This window comes from Chrysochloris asiatica, unplaced genomic scaffold, assembly GCF_000296735.1.
Source record: "Chrysochloris asiatica unplaced genomic scaffold, ChrAsi1.0 scaffold00219, whole genome shotgun sequence".
Classification (NCBI taxonomy): Eukaryota; Metazoa; Chordata; class Mammalia; order Afrosoricida; family Chrysochloridae; genus Chrysochloris; species Chrysochloris asiatica.
In genome coordinates this window covers 1,310,062-1,321,020 of record NW_006408737.1, presented here as the reverse complement: position 1 = coordinate 1,321,020, position 10,959 = coordinate 1,310,062, and the positions used below count along the sequence as shown (strand labels likewise).

General features: G+C 39.6%; 1 protein-coding gene across 1 annotated transcript in view; it reads left to right on the top strand.

Annotated features, from left to right (window-relative positions):
- The window catches only part of TRIM66 (tripartite motif containing 66), a 78,355-nt gene that overhangs the window by 1,192 nt on the left and 66,204 nt on the right, over positions 1 to 10,959 (top strand). The window lies entirely within an intron of this gene.

The window sequence follows — 10,959 nt, the reverse complement described above, 5'->3', positions numbered from 1 at the left end:
GCAGCTGGTAGTTTCGAACGGCTGACCTTAAGGTTCGCAGCCCGATTCGTAACCACTACGCTACCTTAGGAAATTAGCGATATTATTCTGAAAACATGAATAATGGGTGTATCCGTTTAGCTATAGGATTGCTTTCTGGCTTTGCAATCTCTAGCTGACTGTGATACATCACATTCTTTGTTAATGATTTATGTTTTCACAAGACTTTCTCTTCTATTTTTGTGGGATGTAGTAGATTTTATTTTTTATAACTTTTTCTCAACGCTAACACTATATGCTTGGTTGCCTTATGATCCTTTTTGTTCATAATCTTTAAATATTTTTCCTCTAGTCTTAATTGGAGAGCGCATTGACTCCATACCATAATTACTGACTACGAACCACAAGGTCCCTATTATAGCTGTCCGTCGCTCCACAGGAGAAAGATGAGGCTTTCTTCTCTTGCCAAGTTTGGTGGTGGTGGTGGCTATGTGTCATCGGAATCCGACTCATAGTGACCCTGTACAGGGTTTCCGAGGCTATAAATCTTTACTGGAGCAGAAAGCCTCATCTTTCTCCCCCTGAACAGCTGGTAGTTTCGAACTGCTGACCTTAAGGTTCGCAGCCTGATTCGTAATCACTATGCTACCAGAGCTCCTTTCTCGGAAACCCTATATGGGGTCTCTATGAGTGGATACCTACTCGGCAGCACTTAACACAATGTTTTCATTTTCACCAGACCCTACGTAACAAACCCGTGATTCTTTCCTCTTCTGAACGAAAGGTTCGTGCCCAACGTGGACCCAATGCAGGCATCTCTTCTGTGAAAACTCTGACTCATTGATTCACAGCTGCTGCCTCTCCCTTTGTGCCATCACACAATCTAGTACAATTTACTACATGTTGAGTGGGTTTCAAATGCCGACCTTGTGGTTTGCAGTTCACTGTTGATCGTATAGTCCCACACCAGAAGTCCAGCATGAGTGTCACCAGCCGCTTCTCAGAAACTCTATACAGGGTCACCATGAGTTGGAAGGATTCAACAGCACTTAAAACAGCAACAACCATACCTAAGAATGAATCCTTTTACCATTATCAATGAAGACAGACAATATATATCCTCATTAATAGTGGTGGAGTGATTCATTCCGTCTAAAGTGGTTGTAAGTGCCATCTAGTTGGTTCTAACTCATAGTGACCCTATATAGAGTTTCCAAGGAGTGGCTGGTGGGCTTGGACCATTGACCTAGCAGTTAGCAGTCCAGTGTGTATCCTGCAACACCACATCAGGACTCTTCCAAAAGAGTTTAAGATTGAATTCTTATAGTAACCTGCCCACTATAGCCTCCATGTGCTATTTATTTTCTGTGCCTTGTTCCTTTCTGCTAAAATATTTGTTTCCCATCCTAAAGTCTTCCAGTTTCTATCTACTATCTTTATTCTTTACTTTATAACCAAGCTCCCCAAAACAGCATCTGTGAGTCCTGTCTATTTTTTTGCTTTACATTAATTGTTTAATCCACTGCAATCTAGCTCTCAGCCTCACCACACACACACACACACACACACACACACACACACACACACACTTTTACTAAGGTCATCAGTGAACCAATTGCAGCACTGAACCAAATTGAACGGACCCTTCCCATTTCTCATACTGCTTATCCTCTCTGTTGTACCTAATCTCTTAACTGCTTTTTCTTGAAAAACTCTTGGCTTCCTTCTAATTCTCTGGTCATTTCTCATCTTCTCAGGTTCTTCAAACTGCCCACTAATTAAATGTTGATGTTCCTCATTGTCAGCTTTTCTAGTATTGTCTTCCTGACTGAACTCATCTTGGGTGACATCAGCTCACTTCTCTATTTTTGAGCTCCACATTCACGTATTCATTTAATTACTGGTTATTATCCTTGGACATTCCACAGAAAAACTAAATATCCAAATAACTCAGTCTTCCCTTCATACTAATGCTTTCTCCTATATTCTCTTTCTTGTGAGCATTGATATCAGAGAAATCTGAAAACTGTTCCCAACTCCTCTTTTCTTCTAATACACTGTCACCATATCCTTTTGTTTATATATGAAATTTGCTTTCTCCTTTTCAGCCCTTCATTCAAGTTCTCATCGTGTCATCTGTAATATTCAACACTCATCTTATTGATCATCATGTCTGCATTCTAACCTTGCAGTTCCTCCATCCTTCACACTTCTTCAAGGTTAATCTTCTCAAAACAATATTTTCACCCTTTTACTTACTTGACCAAGAAGTTCAATGGCTCCCTATTAACAATGAACTATGGCTCATCTCTCTGTGAAACCCTATCTCAACTATTTCCCTACACAAACCTTCTTCAGTCAAACTTGGTTACGCCCTGCTGCCTTTTTGTCTCACACCACTTATCAAACTTGGAACTTTTAAGGCCCACCTTATATATTCTATTTCTAAGAACACTCTTGTTGTTAAGTGCTGTCAAGTTGGTTCTGATCCATAGTGACCCTGTATAGGGTTTCCAAGGAGCAGCTGATGAGCTTCAACTACCAACCTTGTGGTTCAAACCAACTTTGCAGTTCAGTGCATTAGCCCACAGAGCCACACCAGAACACTCTAGTCCACAGTAATAATAACCAGCAATGTCAGAGCACATTGCTGTTTTCAAAGTATGTCTGTCTGAGAAGTCAGCATTACCAGCTCCATTTTATGAGCAAAAACAGGCACAGAGAAGGTGAATGATTTGCCAAAGACTACAGAGGAAGTAAAAGAAAGAAACTAGGCCTAACCATTAGTCTTCACTTACCAGATGCCCTGCTTTGACTTCAGTGACCACTCCCTCTCTGACCTCACAGAATTAAGTTGTTCATCACTGCTTCAACCCTTAATCACAGACTGCCTGTGACCAGCGGAAAGAGGGACCTTGAAGTTGGGGGCAAGGTCTAAGAAGAGATCGTTCTCTGTTTGAAATCAAAACTGACCAGTAAAAACCATAAGGGATGAACTATGCTACCTGGAAACTAGTGTTGGAAGATGGTCTGTGAATGAAGGTAAGCTGGGCAGAGCCTTGGGAATGGAAGATAACCATCTCTCGTCTTGCAACTAGCGCAAGGACCAAGACTATTGAGGGGGAGAGAGTAGAGTTCAGAGTTATGTTTCTGGATAATTTCCCAGGTTCCTCTATTATTGTTGTTAAGTGTCGTTGAGTTAGTTCTGACTCATAGCGACCCTGTATAGGGTTTCCGAGGAGTGGCTGGTGAATTTGCACTGCTGACCTTGCAGTTCTAGCTGACGTTATGGTTGAGTATCCTACAGCACCACACCAGGACTAAATCCTGTTTCTCAGGCCACCTGAATGAATGGGAAACCTCACTGAGTGGAGCCAGCACTCTGGGTTGGGTTCTGTGCTAGAGGGAGTGCTCTAAACGGTTGCTTGACTTGGATTTCTAGCCAGCTCCCTCTTCTTCAAGAAGCCCTGGTGGCCTGTGGGTTAGAAATTGGGCTGCTAACCTCGAGCTCAGCATTTCAAACCTACCAGTCTCTTCATGGGAGAAAGATGAGGCTGTCTGCTCCTGTAAACATTTAGTCTCAGAAACTCTGTCTAGGGTTGCTATGAGCAGGGTTTGCCTGGTTTGTTCACTTTACTTCACAAAGTAATTATGCGGCTTAGTCATGTGCTCTTGTGGGGTCAGTGGCGTCTTGGCTGACCATCTCTGAAAGCAGACCCAGCTACATTCTATATCAGCGAAGCTGAGGAGCAAGCAGACATGAGTCACAAGATGACCTTTTCCTCCCTGGCAGGCATGACCCCTGAGAGGCCTCCTCTGTGACATCTCTCCTGAAGTGGAGCATGGTCTGTGACATCTCAGGAATCTGGGCTGTGTGTGTGTGTCCAATAGAGGGGAAAGGCCTCAGCAAGTATCTATGAAGTGAGCATATGGGAAATGAGGCCAGGCACTAACCTGGAGAGGCAGGTAACTGGGGTGATGACCTTTTGGTTGACTCAGGCCTCTCTGCAGATGGCCTCAGGAACACGGCAACTACCCTGCTGGGGCCTCTCCCTCACTCTCCTCTTTGAGCTCCCCATGTTCATCTTTGGTCCTTCTAACAGCATGGGTGGATTCTGCCTTGTTTTCTTGCTCTCTGCCTTTAGATTTGGACATTTGGAAATATGTTACTTTCCTTTTTCAATCAGGGGATTGTTCTTCTCTAAGTGAGAATTAGGGAAAAATTCAGAAATCCAAATATACTTTGATTTGGGGGTGGGAGGGAATGTAATAAAAAGGCAGTACAACATTAAAGAAAAATTAGAAAAAACAAGTAAGTATTAAGACCTCAAAATTATTCCACCTACAATGCTGCTTTCATTTCTGAATATCACCTCTCAGCCCTGTCTACATGGAGACATAGCTATCTGCGAAGTTAATGATTATAGTATTCAAATCCTTTTGTATTCTGCTTTTCATTTAATCTGGTCACATTTTTCTGTATCATTACCCAGTCTTCACTATTATTTTTAATGACTGAAGAATAGTTTATCTTCAGCATGTACTATAATGTAATAAACCATTTTCTTGTGTATTTTGTTTCCATTATTTTGTTGTTCTTGTGTTCTTTGCTATTTGAGACAGTGATGCAATGAACATATGTATACAGATAGGATTTTTCTTCTTCTAGTGAATAACTTGCCCTATTCTATTGAATAGGACAAATTCTCAGGAGTGAGATTGCTGGGTTATAAAGTATGAAATTTATGCAACAACCATATGTATGCTTTCCAATTCCATTTCAACTTCAACAGGCTCAGAAGTTTTTGCTTCTCTTTTTTTAGTAGTTTTTGATATTTAGGGGGTAATCCATAGGCCCACAGGTAGGGGTTGTATTCAGCACAAAGTAAAAATCAACTAATTCAAAGATTAGAAAGTCTAGCAGTCTTTCCTTTCTTTGTTAGATTTTTCAAAATCTCATTATATGAGAGCAATTATATTCCTAGAAGCTCTGTTGAAAGCTAGAAAACCACCACTGCTACTGAGCTCAGAATAATATGTGAAGAGAGGAGTTTTAGGATCGCTGATGACTGTTTACACATAAATATTTGGGTTTTAATAACAGCTGTCCAGATGCAATTCCACCATTTTGTGAGCAACTTTGGCAGCCGAGGGAGGCCTGGCAGAGAAGATTCACACAGGCAACAGGAAAGGTGCAATTTCTTCTTTTCCCCCACACTCCCCTGGTGACCATAAGTGTGGCCAGCTGCCATCCTCATCCACCCCCAGCGCTGATCCTGCTCTCCTAGAGTTCAGAGCTATGTGGCTAGAAGCCACACTGTGTGAGTTGGGGGATTGCTGTACTGCTTTGGTATGCCACTGTGGTGCCTGGATTCAGGTGGGCTTGACTCCAGACCTACATAATCCACAGAGCAACCAGATTGGCATTTAATCAGCTTCTCTGTGATACTAACAGACACTGAAACTAGTTCCATCAAGGAACTTCACAGACTGCTTAAAGATTGAGTGCCCCGAACATAGATAATCCTGAAACCAAAAGGAACTCCATTTGGGGCCAGGAATTCTACTGTCACATCCCTTCCACAACCACCTTGTGAGCTCCTTGAATTGCAGGAGCCCACCGGAGATTTGTCCTCTTTTTGGTCCAACAACTGCACAGTTTGTTTTTACAAATATGACAACCCCACAATGCCTTGGAGAGAACAAACAATTGTAACTCACACAAAGAAATGAGAGAATGGCTCAAACAAATGACCAAGGTGCAGAGCCAGAAAATGTTTCTGAAGAAGAAAAGGTAGTGAAACTAACTGAAAAAGAATTTGAAAGAATGTTAATTTGTTGTTGTTGTTAAGTACCATCGAGTCAGTTCCAACCCATAGCGACCCTGTATAGGGTTTCCAAGGAGTAGCTGGTGAGCTTGAACTACCGACCTTGCAGTTCAAACAGCTTTGCAGTCTGGCGCATTAACCCACAGCACTACACCAGGACTCCAAATGTTAACTAGGTACCTTCAAAGGATCAACAGAAAGATTGAGGAGAGCAAGAAGAACACAGTAAAAAATTTAGAAGAATTCAAGAAAGCACTTAAGAATAAACAGACAAAATAAATGAAAAATTTGAAACAATACAAAACCTGCAATTAGAAATCCAAAAGATTAATACTAAGATCTCAGAAATGGTTAATACATTGAAAGGGTAGAGGAGTAGATGCAAAGCAATGGAAGCATAAATTAGTGACCTTGAAGATAAATCTCTCAATACTAGTATACTAGAAGAACAATCAGAAAAAATATGAAGAAAGCCTAAGAACTATATGGGACACCATGAAGAAGAATAACTTACGGCTGATCAAAATTCCGAACAGGAAAAGCCATGCACAGAGAAAGTTGCCAAAGAGTTGTTGGAAGAAAACTTCTCTAACATCATGAAAGACAAGATAAGCATATAGGAAACTGAATACCAAACAGATCCCAAAAGAAAATCACCGAGACATTTCCAAAATCAAAGACAAGGGAATAATCCTGAGAGTAGCTCAGGAAAAGTGACCTACAACAGAGAACCAGTAAGACTAAGCTCTGTTTTCTCAGCAGAAACCATGTAGACAAGAAGGCAATGGGATGACATATACAAAACTCTGAAAGAAAAAAATTGCCAACCAAAAATCATATATCCTCAAATACAATGGTGTAATTAGGACATTTCCTGATAAACAGAAATTAAAGGGATTTGTAATTACCAGACCAACTTTATAAAAAATGCTAAGGTATTCTTTGGACTGAGAAAAAACAGCAGACAACAATCTGAGATTACCATCTGCGACAACACCACCCATAACTCAATCCAGATATAGAAGTATTTAAAGTACAAGAAACCTACAAGATTGAAAATAGGGAACCAGAGATATCAATGTATAATGAAGTCAACTACAAAGCAAAAAGAGAAAATAGTACAGATTTTAAGATAAAATAGCTTGTTTTAAGCAGGGGAAAAAAATTAATAAATTATGGGGTAACCTCAAAGAAAAAATGCGAGGGTGAATATAAAATTATCAGCACTCTAGCTATAGAATTTATTTTGATCAATTTACAAAAAAGGTAAATACATTATTTTCCAACGTAATCTCCTTGCTTTTCAATACACTTGTCCATCTGTCAACACGTTTTTGTATTCCCTTATTAAAAAATGTTTTAGGCTGAGCTGCTAGTCACGAATGCACTACTGTCTTCACTTCTTTTTCAGAGATGAATCTTTGTCCTCTAAGGGCTGCTTTCAGGGGACCAAACAGGTGAGAGTCTGATGGAGCGAGATCATCAGGACTATAGAGAGAAGATGCTTTCATACCTCAAAACAAAGTTTTTGCGTTGTGTCAACAGTGTGGGCAGAGGTGTGCTATGCAAGATCACAGCACCCTTGGATAGCCGTCCTCTGAATTTAATCTAAAGTTTAGGCTTCAGCTCTTCAGTGAGCATCTCACTGTAATGAGCACTGTTGATTGTTGAACCTTTTTCCTGACAGTGTTCCAACACTAGCCCTTGAGAATCACAGAAATCTCTAAGCATCAATTTTCCAGCTGATGGTTGATTTTGGACCTTTTTCTTGGTCAGTGATTGAGGATGTTTCCATTCCATACTCTGCCATTTACTCTCAGGTTCATAGTGATGAATCCATGTCTCATCACCAGTAATGATTTTTTTTAAAGAAATGTTTACCGTCATCTGAGTATTAGTCCAAATTTTGTTTGCAGATGTTCTAACGCTTCTGTTTATGCTCGTCAATGAGTTGTTTTACTACCCATCTCACACAAACTTTCCAAAACCCAAGTCTTTTGTGGATTATTTCATAGGTAGAGCCATGACTGATTTGCAAATGGTTTGCACATAATCCACTGTCACTGCTCTATATGACAGAATTATTTCACGTGCACACTCAATGTCCCATGTAAGTGGATGGGTAATTTAATATAACCGGAGTCTGGATAATTTTTTACTCACCCTCATAATACACTTGTGCATCAAAATAAGAAAAAAAGGAAAATCGGAAAGATTCAGTAAACATGAACAGAATGAAAATGAAAAGAAAACCCATAAACAAAATGAACTCAGCATAGAAAATTATATGGAACAAAAAATCCAGCATCATGCACACGCACACACACACACACACACACACACACACAAAAAAAAAAAAACACCAAAAAACCAGAAAATGACAACAATCAATTCATATCTATTAATAATTACACTGAATATAAATGGGTTAAATGTACAGTCCAGAGGCATAAAAAGCAGAATGGATAAAACAGAAGCCTTCAATAATGCTGTCTACCAGAAACATATAAAAAAGACGGAACAGCCTAAGTGCCCATCAACAGAAGGATGGTTAAACAAATGTTGGTATATACACATAATGGAATACTACAAAATGTTGAAGAAGAATCATGAATCTGTGAAACATCTCACAATATGGTTGAACCTGGAGGACATTATGCTGAATGAAATTAGTCAATCACAAAAGGACAAATATAATAGGAGACCAGTGTTGTAAAAAGTTGAAAAAAAAAAAAGGTTTTCTTGATAAAAGAAACAATCTATAATGGCTGGGGTGGGGCAGGGGTATGGGTGACCGGGCAGGCAATAGACAACAAGAGGGAAGTAAACAGGAAAAATGAAGGCAGGGGAAGACATAAGGAGGAATGCAATAGTTAAAGTGGGTAAAAATGCTGTCAACATGAAGGGGATTACAAGCATGTAATGCAGCAAAGTATATGATTTGTTGAATATAAAACTGATGATCTGCTCTGTAAATCTTCAGTCAAAAAAAGTTGTTGTTTTTGTAAAAGATGAATTCTTGCCCTAAGACTGTGTCTAAAACAGATAATAAACATAGAATAACTAATTAAATAATATAGCACATTCAACACAGAGTCTAGCATAGATTGGTGCTCTCGTTACCTGGTGTTTCTCGCTCCCATTTTCTCCCCAAAAGTACAAATTTTGTTGATAATTGGCTTAGTGGGTATACATTGGGCTGCTAATTGAAAGGCCAGCAATTTGAATCCACCAACCTCTCAATGGGAGAAAGATGAGGCTTTATGTTAAAGATTTACAAACCTCGGAAACCCTATACAGGGTTGCTATGAGTGGGAACCAACTCATTGGCACACAACAGCAAACAGATATGCCTAGGAAGAAAGGCCTGGCAGTCTGTGTCCAAAAGGTCATAGCTTTGAAAATCTTTTGGTTTTCTACTTTGACACATGGGGTTACTATGAGTCAGAATTGATTCCATGGAAACAAACAACAACAACAACAAGCCATGCAAACCATCTTTGAAATTCTTAATCCAATTTGGTGTAGAATGAAAGATTTTCTCTGTCATTCCTTGGCAAGGTTAAACGGAGGTGCACATTTCTGGTCTCTCAGATCCAGGTGTGGGGTGTATAAGAAGATGAAAAAGTAGTGTTGTGTATCTTCCCATCCTTCCATACTTCAGCTGATGTTTCATTCCGTCCAGGTCTCTTCATGACTTCAGAGGCCTTAGACTGATTCCTGTTCATATATTTTGTTAGATGCATGATCTTTTGTTATGCTTTTAAATGTAATTAGTTGTGAACTTTTTGAAATTCAAACAAACATCTAGATTTCTGGTGTCTCCAACAACTTCAAGATTTGGCAACACTAGATCCTCTCCACTCCCTTCTTTTTTAGGTGGCATTTGACTTTGTTATCCCTTTTGAAGTGTATTTTCTCAAACCTCTTCCTCACCAATCTTTCAGATCAGAGGAGACAGGAAAGAGGGAAGAGCTCGATCCTGATGAAAAGCAGCTAGAGCAAAGGGGCCACTTGACCTGCTTCTTTTGTCCTCAGATCAGAGAATCATTGTTCACTTGTGCCTTCAATTTTTTTCTTTTTCCTTGTTCTAAGCCTGGTTTTTAAAATTTTTGTCTATGATTTGGAGTTCTGCTGTAGTGCTGTAAAATAAGCACTGGACAGCTAACCATAAGGTAGGCGGTTCAAACCCACCAGCTGCTCCTTGGAAGCTCTATACAGGATCATTATGAGTTGGAATGACTAGGAGTCAGAACATGATTTGAGAAAAACATTCTAACCATGAGTAGAATTGTATTAAATTTATAAATGACTTCTGGAGAACTAGCATCTTTATCAAATGGAGTCTTCCCAGGCAGGACTTAGCTCGTCTTTCATGTCTTTCACTGGAATTATAACATTTTCATAGTATGATCTTTTACTATTCTTATCTCTTATTTATCCATAATTTTTATTGTTATTGAGAATGAGAGTAATTTTTGCTTTTATTGTGAATGAAATTTTTTCATTACATTTTCCAATAGGTTATTGCTGGTGTAATAACCAGGAAAGTGATTGTCTTTATGCATAGCTTATAATTGACCATCTCATGGAACCCTATTAGTTTTAAATTTATTTTCCTGAAAACTGTTCATATGCTTTTTTTGCTTTTGACCTGATGACTTTATTAATTTAGTTTTTAAACTTTTATAGTAAATTGGGTGAAGGTTTATAGAGCAGATATTAGTTTTACATTTACCAATTCATATATATTTTGTTTCATCACACTGATTACAGTGATTGCTGGCCCCATTTCATCCATGTGTTTCCTGTTTCTATTCCTCCATTCTTTCCTAACCCTCTGAATTGTGTTCTTGGATAATTGCTGCCCTGTTGATCTCAAATAGTTGATTATTCTAAAGTGTATATACCTCCTTAAGGAGCTCTGGTAGCGTTGTTGTCGTTGTCAGGTGCCATTGAGTCAGAGCCGACTCATAGCGACCCCATGCACAGCAGAACAAAACAATGTCCAATCCTGGGCCAACCTCACTACCACTGCCACACTTAGCGCCATCAATGATGCCACCTGGCCGATCCATCTCGTTGGGGGTCTTCCTCTTTTTCTCTGAGCCTCCACCTTACCCAGCATGACATCCTTCTCCAGCGACTGTTC